At 35.3% G+C, this 14,824-nt stretch overlaps 1 protein-coding gene across 2 annotated transcripts in view; it reads left to right on the forward strand.

The window, feature by feature from the left end:
- Positions 1-14,824, forward strand: part of LOC117210757 (protein GDAP2 homolog) — a 68,681-nt gene that overhangs the window by 19,254 nt on the left and 34,603 nt on the right. The window contains exon 1 of one of the 2 annotated variants that reach the window (XM_033454077.1): positions 3,224-3,703. The exons of the other annotated variant lie outside the window; for it this stretch is intronic. The gene's annotated coding sequence lies outside the window, so the exon portion shown is untranslated. Of the gene's footprint in view, positions 1-3,223; positions 3,704-14,824 lie in introns of those variants that run through there. 2 annotated transcript variants of the gene reach the window in all.

Raw genomic sequence — 14,824 nt, forward strand, 5'->3', positions numbered from 1 at the left:
CGAAATTTTATGGAATTTTTGTTGAAATAATCATTGAATGAAAGACCATAGAGAAATGTATAAGTTGATTTTTGTGAATTTTCTATTTTTGCTACAATCTTGCGAAAGGAAATATGTAAATTAACGTGACCTAATTACGAAGCTATTAAAAATGTATTGAAGTATTGAAATGTAAATAATTGAGATTCCATTAGATTTCAAAATAAGCGATAAGTAGACGGCAGATGTTTGTGCATTTATGGAAAATTTAAAGCTGCAAAAATATATGACACATTGAAACTTTAATACTCGCTATAATATTTAGTGGAGGAAACAAATCTCTAATTAAATTATATTTTCTCAATTCTATTCGTATAAAATATAAATTTACGTAACCGTCCATACTTTGATCGTGAATCATTGACAATAATCCAAGTTGCAAAGAACGCGTCAACGATGTTCAGAACAAATAAACTCAAGAAACGCGAAGTATAATATTGACGCACATATATGTCTCAATTATATTGTTTTCTCTTGACTGTCGCGCAATCAGGAATGAATCATTTGTTAATTAGCTCGTTGGATGTCGTTCACGACTAAGATTCACGAGAACGCGTCTTGCTTTTTTTATTTTTTTTTTTTTTTTGCTCCTTTCCTTATTATGACCAACGTATTCTAAATTCGAAACAATAAATCTTATTCAGTCGTTCGTGTAGCTGGTTGTTTGCACGGGAATCAGAAGTTGTTATTGGCAAGAAATACCAGACGGTAATTCCTGAATCTTTTCCCAAGGAGAGTCGCGCGAATTAACGAGAAGAACGCGTCGTTACGCGGTTCTTTCCGCTCGATTTTGCGTTCCAAACGTACGCTAACTCGCGAAAGTATTTCAACATTTGTACAAACTTTTTGCGAATATACATTACATGTGTTACACGAGACGTTTTGAAATATAATTAACACTGTAATGAGACTAGACTATCATGGTTACGTTGATAAAGTATGAAAGAAATCTGAAAATGTACGTAGTAATTACAAGATATTTAATGCAAGCATATAATTCGCAGAGATCATTAAAGTGTTTAGACAGTAGATTATGTATTGTATTAATAAGCATCAATATTCAGTAAGATCATCTGTAACATGTATTGTACGTCCAAAATTGTTATTCATGCTCTATACTAATTTTTTAATAAATACATTTTTACAATAAATATCTTACATTTTTAGTATAGAGTTTTAGTTTCGTTTCAAATTTAACCAATTATGGTAATCGTGCCTTGTTGCAATACTAATGAAATTTCAAAATGTTCTACGTAACACATACAATAAAGGCTATTATGTACATGTACAAAAATTTTTTGTGGTGAGTGTCGAAATATTTTCATGAGCCATTGAATGTACTAGAAATCTGTACAACTGGGAGTTCCAGCAGTGACGTAACGTCGCGGTAACGGCATTTTCAATGACCCGTGTGCACGGATATCGAATACTTACGTCACGTGTAGTCATTGTCGTTGCACGCTCGTTTCGATCGCCAATCTTAAGAAGATGTGTACATCTTACGTACAGCGCAAGAAATGAGATAAAACTTTGGCTTTGTTTAGATACAGAGATAAATGAATGTTTATGTAAATTAATTATTTTACGAAGACAACTGAAGGAATGGAGGCAGAAATTTGTTTTATCCATTAAATGTTATAACGATTATAGCACGATGTTTTGTCACTTAATTCTGGAAATGAATAACGTAAATGAATGCGTGTAATATGCAAAAATATAAAATATACGCAAAGTAAAATATTCTCTAGTTGCGGTAATAAAAATATGTATGTGCATAATTATTCGCAGTCCAGTGATAAAGTGATGTTAGCTTAGTGCACATATATTATAAAATGTGATTATTTTGAGATCTGAACTTGACAAGCTAATACTACACATTAAAATTGCAAGTTTTATGCAACAACTATATTTTCAAGAAATTTGAATACGGAAAGATAACATTCAAGGAAAAGAATTTCAACATATTCGATATTCGATGGCGACTGGAATATTTTTGAGAAGGCGATGTGTCTAAACATTGCATTTTATACGTAACACACACGTGCAGATATATCGGTTCGAAAGGCGATACTCCACGAAGACGCTTCATCGTCGCCTCGCTTCTCCTCGCGATTAAAAACTGTCCTCGAAACATTCTAGTACGTTTTATATATATGTATATGGTTATTCCGAGTGGAAACATCGACACAACGTTGTTTCTGTCTATCCTATTTGCACATGAATAAAATTCTTTTAGAAATTTTCCAATTTGAACTGGTGCGAAATTTCAATGCTCCAAACTACTGTGAGTAATTTTGACACAGATAGCGAAGATTTTGTGAGATATTCGTGCTATGTGTATAATAGTATTCGACGGAGTATACCATTCATGCCCTTGGTATTGATAGAACCGATATAGTGAGTTCGTAAACTGAAACATTGTGTGGCAACATCTATTGATGTATCTGTACGTATCTAGGCTCATACACGTCATACACAAGGCTCTTTGAATATTACATTGCACAAATCCTTCGTTACCACAAATCTTCCACGAACAACTTTCAGTAAATTTTGGCAATTGACGTTCTCGCTGCTACTGACATTTCATTGTTTCCACCCACAGACAATATACCTTTCTATTAGAAATTTTATTACGTCTGACTTCGTTATCGATTATTATTGGGATTATTAACATTCATTCCCGATAAAAAGTTAAAAATACATGTTTTTTTCGATTGATGCCAGAAACGAAAGAAATCTTAAATACAGAAATAGTTATTCCCCAAATTTGAATTCTTCATTCTTTGTTTCGTCGCTGTCAAGGGAGTTAAATTACTTATTTCAACCCTTCAAGCGTATCAGCTTCAACTACTAATCGATTTTACGACATCATTGAATCTCTTTCATCAATTGTACTCGTTTCGTCGCTTGCTACGAATGGATAGTAAAAAGTAGCGAATTCTGGGAATTTTTAGCATAGCACTTTGCTGGCTCCTTTACGAGGGAAGGAGACCATGCAAATTGGACCGTCTGGCTGCATTAAAGGACATAATCGAGAATATTCAAACGATTGCGTCACGCGCGAGAACCATTATTCTTATATAGCATCTCGACGATTGGTACGTCCCAACGAAAGGTCGAAAATAATTTACGACGACGTTAAATAGCTTCGAGTCGCAGTTTCTGCGGTGGATCGCGAAGGAACTGAATCGAACACGATGGCTCGTTTCGCGTTCCTCGACAATATTCGTTCGTTCGAGCTGTAAGCTCTATCGACACTTAATTATCAATGTTACCGAATATTCCGCAATTGTGTCGCGATCGGTTTTCGTTTCGGAAAATTTGTACCTTTCTCAGGCGTTACAGCATCGAATCGTAAAATATAAATGACGAAGTGAGAAGACAATGATGAATGGGAAATAATTGTAATCCTTTTGTGCGATTGGAATCGCAAAAGGATAAATTATGAGTTGGAATTGTAATTTTTCGTAGCAACGAGTCGTAAAGCGTGAGTTATGAACTGGAAGATAAATCTGTCCGAAGAAAACTATATTTTTTTTGTGATTTTAGATCGCAAGGTATAAATTATCAAAATGGGACAGTTGCGAGTGGATAGCAGCGATTGTTTTAGGTTGCTTCAAAGATTAAGGGAACACGAAAACAGAACATTCATGAGTGAAAAATGGTACGATGATTTTTATAATGCTACTAATCATTGATAATAACTTCAGACCTTTTATGATACTGCATACCGAGAGCTGTATAGATTTTATATAAAATTAGGGCATGATAGTTAATAAGAATATCATGATATTTTTACAATAACTGTAAACATTTCTTGCAATAACTATTTTACAATAACTTCAAGACTTTGTATTAAAATAATTAAAAGAAAATAAATAAATGTACAAATCGTGAATGAAAAAAATTGCAATTTTCTTAATTCCAAGATTAACAAAAATACACAAGTGACTCGTGGTCAGTTCGCGATAATTCTAATTTATTTTAATTGTATTCTTATCAGTTCAAAGTAGCACTCTGTCGTAAGAAAATATTTTAAAAAGATTAGTAAATAACTGTGTCGCGACAAAACGAGTTCGAAAATGTGCACCGTGCAAAGTATCGTTCGATGGTATAATCTTATCAAAAGTTTTATCTGAATCCCGCGTGTAATCCTATTATATTCCCTACACTTCGCGCGATACGGCTCCACTTTGAAAATCCCAGTTGCTCACAAGACGAGGAGAAACCAATACATTCCTAAGTATTATACGCATTTATTCCACGGATTCGTTTACCTGGCTCGAAATTGTTGTCCGACCGATTTCCAACGAGATTATTTATCAGAATTAAACGATGCAAATATTTTTACCGCTTTTCCCACTTTTCCCACGTATTTTGAGCACCGAAATGTTTTAGAAGTATTTATAACATTTGAAAATAATAGATAGATAATATTTCATATATACGAAAGGATATAAAAAATAGAAAAGTAAATTATCTATGCTGCTGAAAATAATTATAAAATTGTTCTCCGCACCACTTTGATTTTTACATCCATTCTTTGCGTATGTACGTTTTTTGAATTATTATATTAAAGTCAATTTTTATCGCTAGATCGCGTTTTCTTGTATTTTTGAAAATATAAATTTGTATTTTTTAATGCAACTGAAAGAAGGAATTATTAAAAATTACAAGAGGTATTCTACTTTGAATATTTCATATAGTTTTGCATATTATATGCGCTCTGTGCATTTCTACATCTTCAAATTTCCAATGAATGTATAAATACCAGCAGTCTGTTTGCCACAGTGTCATATGAATAGCGAATCAATAAATTCTAGCCAATCTGTGGATCCTAGAGAATTCCTATTTGCCCTATTGCTGTAATAGAATTCTTCGTGGTAGCGGTCCTTTAATTATTTTGAGTGTAGTTCGATTTAAAAAAAGACTTTCAGATATTCGAAACGTCTCCACTTTGAAAACAAACGCACGAATCACAGGTGGTACGCTATTCGTTGCCGTCTTACAACATGAAACTTTTCTTTTTTATCTTGTATTATTTTGAAGCTTTGGTCTGGCCTACTTGTATGAAACACTGTATATTATTATATATTGTCATCCGTAAGTGATGGTCAAGCAAATTAATGCAAAAAGAAGGATATTTGCTGCTACATTTATCGTTCGAATATAATTTGTAATATTTATATTGAAATATTCATATTCCTTTCATCTTTCGCTCGACTATTTTACTAATAAAAATTTGTTTGCGTTCGTTAGCGCTCGGTCCTATTACGAGAAGATAATCGCTTCAAAAGATCGTGTTATACAATATTCTAACACGTGATAGAATTGATCGTACTGGGAAATCGACGCTATGTGTTCATTGTGTGCCAGTTTTAGACTTCTCGAAATTACTCTTCTATATGAACAATCTTAATCTTCTATCAAATTAATTGCAAGTGTGACTTCAAGCACAAATTATGAGAGTCGTTTGATGATTCGATCTTTTACTCGATCGTAATGTCAATTTATTACAAAGATAAAAAGTCTGATGTTAGTCGTTTTAACTGGTTAAATAATTCTCGTGTTATTTATACCTTTCACCAAAATCAAGAAATTTGTCACTAATCCAGTTTACCTAATTGATTTCTGATAAACTCATCATTGCACGATGTTCATTCTCGAATCATTTGCAGTTAAAACAGCATTTCGATTGCGTGTCAAACGAAAGTTTACACAAGAAATAATCTAAGAAAAATTAGCAAGATCCTTCATATCTTCGCGTGACTCTGTCGAACAACCAACAAACAGGGCTGGAGAAATCATCGAGATGTTGGATGATGGCTTAGAAAGAATGTTATCGATGCTAGAAACCATTCGTCGACACATCGTTTGCACACTGATAACGCCATGGAATTAGCTAATATTTGATCAATAATCGATCTGGCAACTGCTAGCGCAATCTCGAGACCAGATCCTCGTTCTGTGTTGCTCACTGACTCACCAGCGATTTGTCGCAGCATGATCGTTGCTCGAATTGCTCCGGGCGAATTTTCTGATCGATTGTACCATTATTCGAGACGACACGATTATTTTAGAATCGTTGGAAACATGGTTATTTTACAGAAGATATCGTAATTTTGTTACAAAAGCGACACAATTTGAAGAACTTTTTTTTTCTTTGAAGTATCATGTGTCAGCAAGATCTTCACGATCATAAGGCCTTTTTAAGTTTATACACTAAAAATTATCGAACTAATGCTAATTACGTGGAATAAAGTTCACTTTCATCGATTTTAAAGCAAATTATAATCATTTTATATTATCAATGGAAAACCTTGTAGATAAAACAATTGATTTGTTGTAGATACAAAAATCGTGGAATAGCATCCACTTCATCGATTTTAAACCTGTATGACCATTAAAAACTATGACATTCGATAAAGAAGTGTAACATCTGGATCTTTTCCACCAATGAGATATCATTGTATATTATTATTATAAGAGATATTATTAAAATATTAAAAACCGGGAAACTTTGATACTTGCAGCGTTAGTGTAATTTTCCAAAAATGTGTATACTATCGAATGTTCGCAGGTCTTCTCGATTTCACGAATTACGTGAAACGAAACGTAGTAGATCCCACGCGCTTACCCACGCGAACGTAACCGTGATAATTCGTTTACAATCGTCGACCTTTTCGCGCAAGCGCGTTAATTACCATCGAAAAAAGAACAAGAAGAAAGAAAGGGAAAAAATTGGAGGGATATTTTTATCTGCGACGATTCGTTTCCCCGCAATTTCTCTTTCGATCGACGTATCTTAGCCAGAGGATCAATTAAAAACGGTGTTTTCTCTCGCCCTCGGTTTCTCTCGTAACTGTTAATTTCACCGACGATTAATGCCACTGCTGGATGAAGCTGTCCCACGGGATTTTTCCTCTATGCAAATTCCACGACTGCTTATTCCACGGCATGGAAAACGGTGACCTGGAAAGCGGGGCTCCATTCGTCGAGAACAATTTCCCCGTTGGGGCCAATAAAACCACGCGTACTACACCTTCTTTCCCTCGTCCACGTATCGGTGAAACGTGACAAAGAAAACGGTGATCTCTCCTTTTATCGCGGTGCAAACGACATGGAATCAAGCGATCAACGATCGTTAACCGTCGCGTACCGTCGCTCCTCTCGTCAGATAAGCCGACGTCGATATCGCCGCTTGTCACCTTTTGACTAGTTTTGGGAAATTTCCATCGTCCGTAAAGGTGAAATCGAACGGCGCAAGTATTTCTTAAAGAGAAAGTGAGCTTGTTTTCTTTCCAAATTCAGTCAATCTTATTTTGTGAAATTAGTCGAACAGTGAGATTAAAGTTAAAGGAGCTTTCAAAATCTACGAGACTTGTAAGGTGCAAACAAGTTGTATTGTGAAAAGTGTTTTAGGAGAAGTTTCAAATAAAAGTTACTATGAAATGTTTCATTAGAGGAAAATGGTGCGTGGATTGAATTTCTGATATTTCAGTCTGTCGTTGAATTTGTCTTGTTCAAATTCGAACTGCAGAATTTCTGTTTTGCTTGTACCGACTTTGGCGAGCTGCTGGTAGCTCGTGAAACGTGTTAGCACGAACTAGAACGTCGTTTCGATAATTAATTGGGTCAACATGTTCATAGTGCAACGTGTTCATAGATTGCTACGTTCCAGAGATAGATTCTGTTGACTTTGATGTCTGAGTGATTTATCATTCATCATGATTCATTTGTTAGTTTATTAATTATTTCGTTAATATTAGAAACACGGGATATTACATCAGTTACACTAGACTAGTGCATATTGCATACACAGAGTCTAGTACTTACAGCTAACAAGAACTTTCTTGTTGAATGTACTTATTTTATTAAAGAATAGTCGACTCGAACACTAAAATAAGAAATACCAACAATGAGAAAAATAAGTCAATGAGACCAAACAAAGATGGGTTCGGGCAATAAGAAAAACTGAAGCGAAAACGCCAAGATAAAATTCCAACTACAGAAAGAAAACAACGCAATGCGAAATATAATTAAAAATGACAAACATAAATACATAAGAAAGAATGTCCATAGAAAGAAACACAATAAGAAAACTACGAGATTCCCTGAAATAAAAACGACCTATCTAAATAGAAATCTAAAGATTCCTGGAATATTCTAAAAATTTCTAGTATTCCCTTAAGGGTATATATCAAAAATGGGAGAGCAGCAGCAGCTTCAAGTATGCCGCGATATTGAACTAGAAAGTTACCGATGTGAAAATACAACACGATATACGTGAACTATACACATTCGATAGTATATACCGTATTTCCTGTAGTCTTTTTCACGCTGTAACTTGGAATCTCCATCTTCTCAGCTATCTGCCTATTCACCCTTTCATATGTTCCCAGAATGTACGTGTGAGTATCGTACAAACTTCGCTCGACTTTTTCACCGATCTTTAGCTTTATATATCGTGGAAGCTATAATATCCTCGTTTCTGTGTTATATCGAATTATCAATCGCAAATTCATTGGAATCGCGTCTAACAATCTAAGACGCTGAACAGATAAGGCGTTCCACTGTCGACAAAAGACGCGCGAGAGGACTGTGTCAAGAGCTCTTTGCTTTGGCTCGCGAAAGAACACGCCAACACGTCTCGATTTTCGTTCAAGATGTACGTAATACTGGATATATATGCCACGACAAAAGAACGACAATGTAGGCTCGCTTTTGGTATCTTGCAATTTAGAGAAAAACAATCTAAATACGAAATTTGATACTTCTGTCAAGAGAGAAACTAAAATGGACGCATCATTGGTGTTACGTCGCGTGAGATGGCCCGTGCGACGTCCTTCGTTGTCTGACGTAAGGTCCCACCATAAACTGAATCTTATTAACTTCCAGGAACCTTTAATCCTGCAAGTATTTTCGGTTTATGGCTGGTTTATGGCTTTAGAACAGTCCTTAGATTTGTGGCACGTTCTTACAAATTACGGAGATTGTCTAACGGAAAAACAGGTGTTTCCCATAAACAATGTCACCCATGAGCCACGTTGGTAGGAGGCTTCTTCCTCCTATCTTCATTCCTAACGTTGGCCATAACCAATGGGCATCGCAGATCGTTACCCTCACTTTCCTAACGAAAAGTATAAGCAACGAATCCGCTTTCTTCATACAACAAAGACAGCCACTCCGAGCTTTCCTCCGTAATCACACAAAAACGAACTTCATTTGTTCTCACAACTACAGAGCAGTCACTTGTGCTCTAGACTTCATCTCTATACTTGATCTCTAGACTTGTCACAAACAGTAACATTCGAGTAACAGTCAAAGCTCATCAGTAACAGTTAAAACACAGTTCGTGGAACAGAAGGAGTCAGAAGTCAAGTCAGCAGAATCGCCAAGTCGAAGACAGTCAATCGACAGAAGATACATCATCACAGTCGCCAACACGAAACGAGTCTCAGGCTGTATTCATTCGTAGTTTAGCATTCCATATACGCACCAATGTATCACATCTTGAAGTTGTTGGATTGTTGAAAATATATATTAACCTGTTAATATCAGCGTTATATTCAGTCAACCACCCCTATTATCTTCGTGGCGTCGATTATTCGAATCGTAACGGGAATTTACGATTCCCGTTGGCGCGCTTCTTCAAGATCGCTTCTCCCCGCGAACGGTCGAAAGTTCAATTGGATTAAAAAGAATATAAAGGTGTTAACAGATCTAGGTACATTGGGAAAAGATTAATATTCATTAGCACGCGAATGTTGATTCATTAGAAATGAAAAGCAAGATTAAAATATGTCAGCATTAAAATTCGTATCGATTTGAAATTAGAGCAAACAACTAGGGATACTAAGATCTTATAATCTTTTTGTTAATCAAGGATTGTCCAGTAACGGGATCCTCACTTCCAATATAGCGGAAAATTTCTTGAAAATTATGAATTTTATATGTGAAACTTTTTCGAAGTAACTTTAGACTGAAATTAATAATTATATTTATGGCTAGCCTCTTCCACCTGTTTAACGTACACGTATACGCTTTTTAATACATATATTTCTATCTTGTTTATTAAATATTCGCTATACAACGGCTGCAAAAAGTACCTGTACACCATTTTATTCGTTACAGTATTTATATATTAATTAATTAATTGAGAACTTGGAGAGCTTGTGGAAGATTAATTAGGTCAAGAAACGTAGAACCGGACGAAAAGACGGTTCACTGAAAAATAAGAGTATGTTCAAATATTTTTCGTAATCATTGTATTTTAGATTCACTTGATTACTTAACTTCTCAAGGAACAAATTAATGAAGATCAAAAAAGAATAATTATTTCTCACTTCTCTGAGAAGAATAATATATGCAACCGTTGAGCCTTAAGTTTTATTATTCATGAGAGAATTTCATACATTCACGAATACTTATCGACAATGTATATCTCAAGGGGTTAATTACCTTATGTAATTACGATCTGCATTATAAATTTCACAGTCCACAACAACCATCTCAGTAAATTAATTCTGTTAATATAACTATTCATGCCAATACAACAATACACTATACAACGATACTTGGAAAAATCCATTGTTTCTTTCAAAGACACAACAAACTTCATACTTTATGTAGAAACTTTCAACAGGCCTGTTAAATTTGATATTTCGATATACACTTTCCTCGATCCATTGGATCAACTAGAGAACTTGGCGATATTACTTCAGCCAATTCTCCATAACGCAATTAATGGGTCGAGTGGAGCGGAATCTGGAGATCCTCTTTTCCCTTGATATTTTTTTTCCGAGCCAGCTGTTTTCAGCTTCATCGGCGGGAACAGGCGGTCATAAAGGATTTGTTTGGAAGCCCCGCGTTACAGAACGGCGTAATATCGAAAAGGCTTCTTCGGTGCATTCGTCTGCCACGGTTAACACATTCCATCACCCCCTTCGCGAGTAACCAATGGGTCACCGTGCTGTCACGTTTAATCGTAGCCTGTTACGACTACGCATTCGATCGTGCTATTCTTTCTTCGTTTTGTTAAGTCGTTAACACGTCGAATGCTACGGTAGTCATCGGTGACCCATGTTTTATTAAATTAATAAATTTGTTTTAATAAATTTTTCAGCATGAATTTGAAATAAAATAGATTTTATGCACTAACAAATAAATAACAGCGTTATTGGCGTTGATAACATCGTCAGAGGAAAAGTGGGCAAACATAGTATAATATTGCAAGGATTAAATGTTATGGTGATATATATTTCGATGCATCGCGGCTCCCAGGGCAAAATATCGAAAATATGTGAATCTATAAAATTGTGAAAATATGTAGAAAAAATATTCCTTATACGTAATTCATTGTACTCTAATTGTGGAAATTACCCATGAGTCTATTATTCTTTTTTTTTATCTAACGTTTATCGAGCTCGTGGGTATTTTTATACCTCGTCATAATGAATTACCTCGAACGACTTCAATGACTCGCCACAGTGATGGTAAATTGTTTCGTGATTATAAGTAACAGGAATTTTTAATCTATCTGTCTGTGTTATTTGAAATTCTTTGTGTTAGTATTGTAGTTAAATTGGATTAATTGTAAAGGAGATACACACGGTTTAATAGGGAACATCAATGTTTTCGTTATCTACGTATTTCATTATGGGTTATTAATGATACATTCGTTATTCTTTGGATTCTTCGTACTATCGTTAGTCGACGTGGTTTATTAATAGTTGACGACATCTCCAATGATATTCAGCAGCATAAATTATTTAATCAAGGCATTCTTTGTAATTCCTTTTATCGACTCTCCAATCAGTTGATTTAGCAAATTACCTTTCAAACGCCGCTTTTTTGGGCTATTTTTAGTCACATGGTATCTTTCAAAATATTAAATAGTTCTTTCTTTTTAATTTGAGGAAAATATAAAACGTGAGATATATAAATTCGAAAAATCAGAGTTAAAAAATATTTGTCTTATAATTTTTCCAACGATTCGCAATTTTGATGTCTAACGTGTATTACCCCGAATAAAATATTTGAATAAAAATTCTCTTTAGCATCATGAATAAATGATTTCATCTACACCTTCATGCACAATCATAGTCATGCAGTGAGAAAGCAAATAGCGTAAAACCAAAGAATAATAAAAAATCAAAAGATTATGATTCTTCGTAGGAATAAAACATTTACGTGCTCAGGCATATAGCCAGGAGCAATTATGTTATTCAAGGAATTTGTTTCGACGATGAAAACCGCGTGTTTACGTATGTAAATCTGTACATGTGGAGGCACGGACAGATTTGTTGAGCGCGCGTTCATCGGGGAATATTAATGGGAACGAGTATGCATATCGTGCCGGATGGAATTGGGATAAACATGCATTCGCGATTTCTCGTTATCCCGGCGTTTCGATGCTCATGTTTATTCGCTTGCTGATTTAGAGGTGCGATTAAATTTTGGCGCACGATACCACAATTAATAAATTCTTTAAGCAGAGAAAATATGACACTTCACGTTTCTAGCATATAAAATTATACCGTAGAACACTTTTTACAAAGTCAAAGAATCTTTCATGTTTTACAATTTATTTAATAGTCTCTAGGTTCCGAGGTTAAACACTTTCTGGCAAAATTGCTATTGGAGGCCTACTTTTAAAGCCTTATTTTACTAAAAGTAATTTTATTTAAGTGACTATGACTAACGCCAGCGTTGATAAATAGCTGAATTACAACGTAGCGTTCGATTTTGATCAGTATAATTCTCGTATCAAGCTTAACCTTTTAATCTAAACTTCACCGTGCTCTATATACCTTGAATGCTCGAATTAACATCGAACTTCAATCATTATTTCAATAGATACAGTTTTATTTATTCAACTTAAGGCAAACTTAAACATCACCATTTCTTACCTTAGACATTTAAGTTACCATTGAACCTTATTATCACTGCCATTCAAACTTTTACCATCTCAATAATTTCGAAAAATTCTTTCTATTTCGGCACTAACTACCAAAATTCCTTTGCAAGAATGGCATCGATATATTCTGACGCAGAATGATCAGTCTGTTTGGCCTGGGGCTGCTGGAGGGATGCATTCGGTTTCCTCTCTGGTTGGCGAGGCATTTTGAACGAGAAGCCCCGCGGGGTGAGAAGCGAGACACGAAGTAGCTCGCAAATGTTCACCTTGCTTCGAATGTGGAACATCGATTGACCGGTGAGCCGTGTGTGTTAGGTCGTTTGTTGTTTAATAGAAAGGCGGCTGTGGGTCTCCGGGTGGGCGACGGCGGATGGGAAACAAAGCTCGTCTGAAAGCACGGCCCTGGCGACACGCGGCGAATGAAAGTCGTACACTCTCTCGTTCGAGCCTTGGGGTGGCTTTCGTGGTTGGTTTCCCTTTTGACTCGCTGGGAAACAGGGCCAGTTACGACCCAGCGTAATCGTGATAGCCCAGCGGCACGGGAACAGTCAGCACAACTTCGAACGTTAATTCGTCCGGTTGAATTTATTTTTCCATATTTTCGATCGAAGAAAACCACGTTTTAGCAAAGTAGAGCGAGGGATTGATACAACGCAGAGTTCGTTCGAGGCAGACGTACCTAATCGAGAAATAGATAAAAGCCACGGTATTAATGGTATCAGTTCGTTAAATTTAATTAAATTCGATCGCGCTCGTATTTGGATTTTGAAGAAATGAAAACTTGCTTTCAATGAGTTGGATAGCGTTAATCCGATGAATTTAATCAGGCCGATCCTTGCATAGTCGAGATTCTTTGATGCAAGTATTTTTATCAGAAAGAAACGTTTGTTTATAATATTTTCTACCGGATTTTACAGTTTCAAATTACATTTCTCAGTATTCCTAGGAACTTTTAATGAGATTACTGTCTTATTCGTGTATTTGTTTAAAGATTAATTTCTTCGTTTACTTTTATATAATATTGTAATGAAATTTAAACAAACTTCTCCGGAATATACTGTATATTTAGTAAAGTATCTAACAATATTTGCCTGCACGATAGACGCGTCCTGTACCGATGATTAAAGTATAAAACTTGCATCAAAGAGATGAAAACGAAGAAAAAGTGTCTCATACATTTTACAAAAAAAAAAAAAAAGGGATAAAATTTCTATGAGAAATTGTGATTTAGTTATTCTAATAAATTTAATATGAAAAGACCCATGTTTTTGAAAAAATGAATTGCATCGCAGTTCGCGCGATGATTTAATTCATTAATTAGGCAAATTATTCGATCGATACTTGAAAAACTAAATCAAACCGTGCTTCAGAAGAGAATTTTTTTAATAGATTCTGTAGAGTAGTTCGCTTAAAATGAACACAATTATAGAATGGAGAAAATCGAGAGTATTTGAGGTGGAAAGTATGGTTTGAGTGTTCTTCGAACTCAATTTGCGTTTATTGTTTCCGATCGATTCTTCGACAGGTATACTGTCCTGGGTGCCTCGTTGAGTAGTGGCAATTTCCAGTAACTCGTTTGAGCTGATGCAGTTAAGACCGAGAGGAAAATCTAGCTTCGAGGTTAATTAATTTTTCCGGAATTATTCGAAACAGTGGATTCGTTTTACCCCGTTTCATGTGAAATGGAAACTCACCCCGGGAGAATAAAATTATTAAATCGAAGAACAACTTGTTCAGTGCTTGTCTTGCGTGGACGCAGGAAATCTATGTTATTTCCAATCTGACACGATATCTTACTCTAATTGAACACACGACTAACCGTAACATATTTCCAACAAATGTTCATAGATTAGATTTGTCGCGATT

The sequence above is a fragment of the Bombus bifarius genome, unplaced genomic scaffold, assembly GCF_011952205.1.
Source record: "Bombus bifarius isolate JDL3187 unplaced genomic scaffold, Bbif_JDL3187 scf7180000008212, whole genome shotgun sequence".
Taxonomy (NCBI): domain Eukaryota; kingdom Metazoa; phylum Arthropoda; class Insecta; order Hymenoptera; family Apidae; genus Bombus; species Bombus bifarius.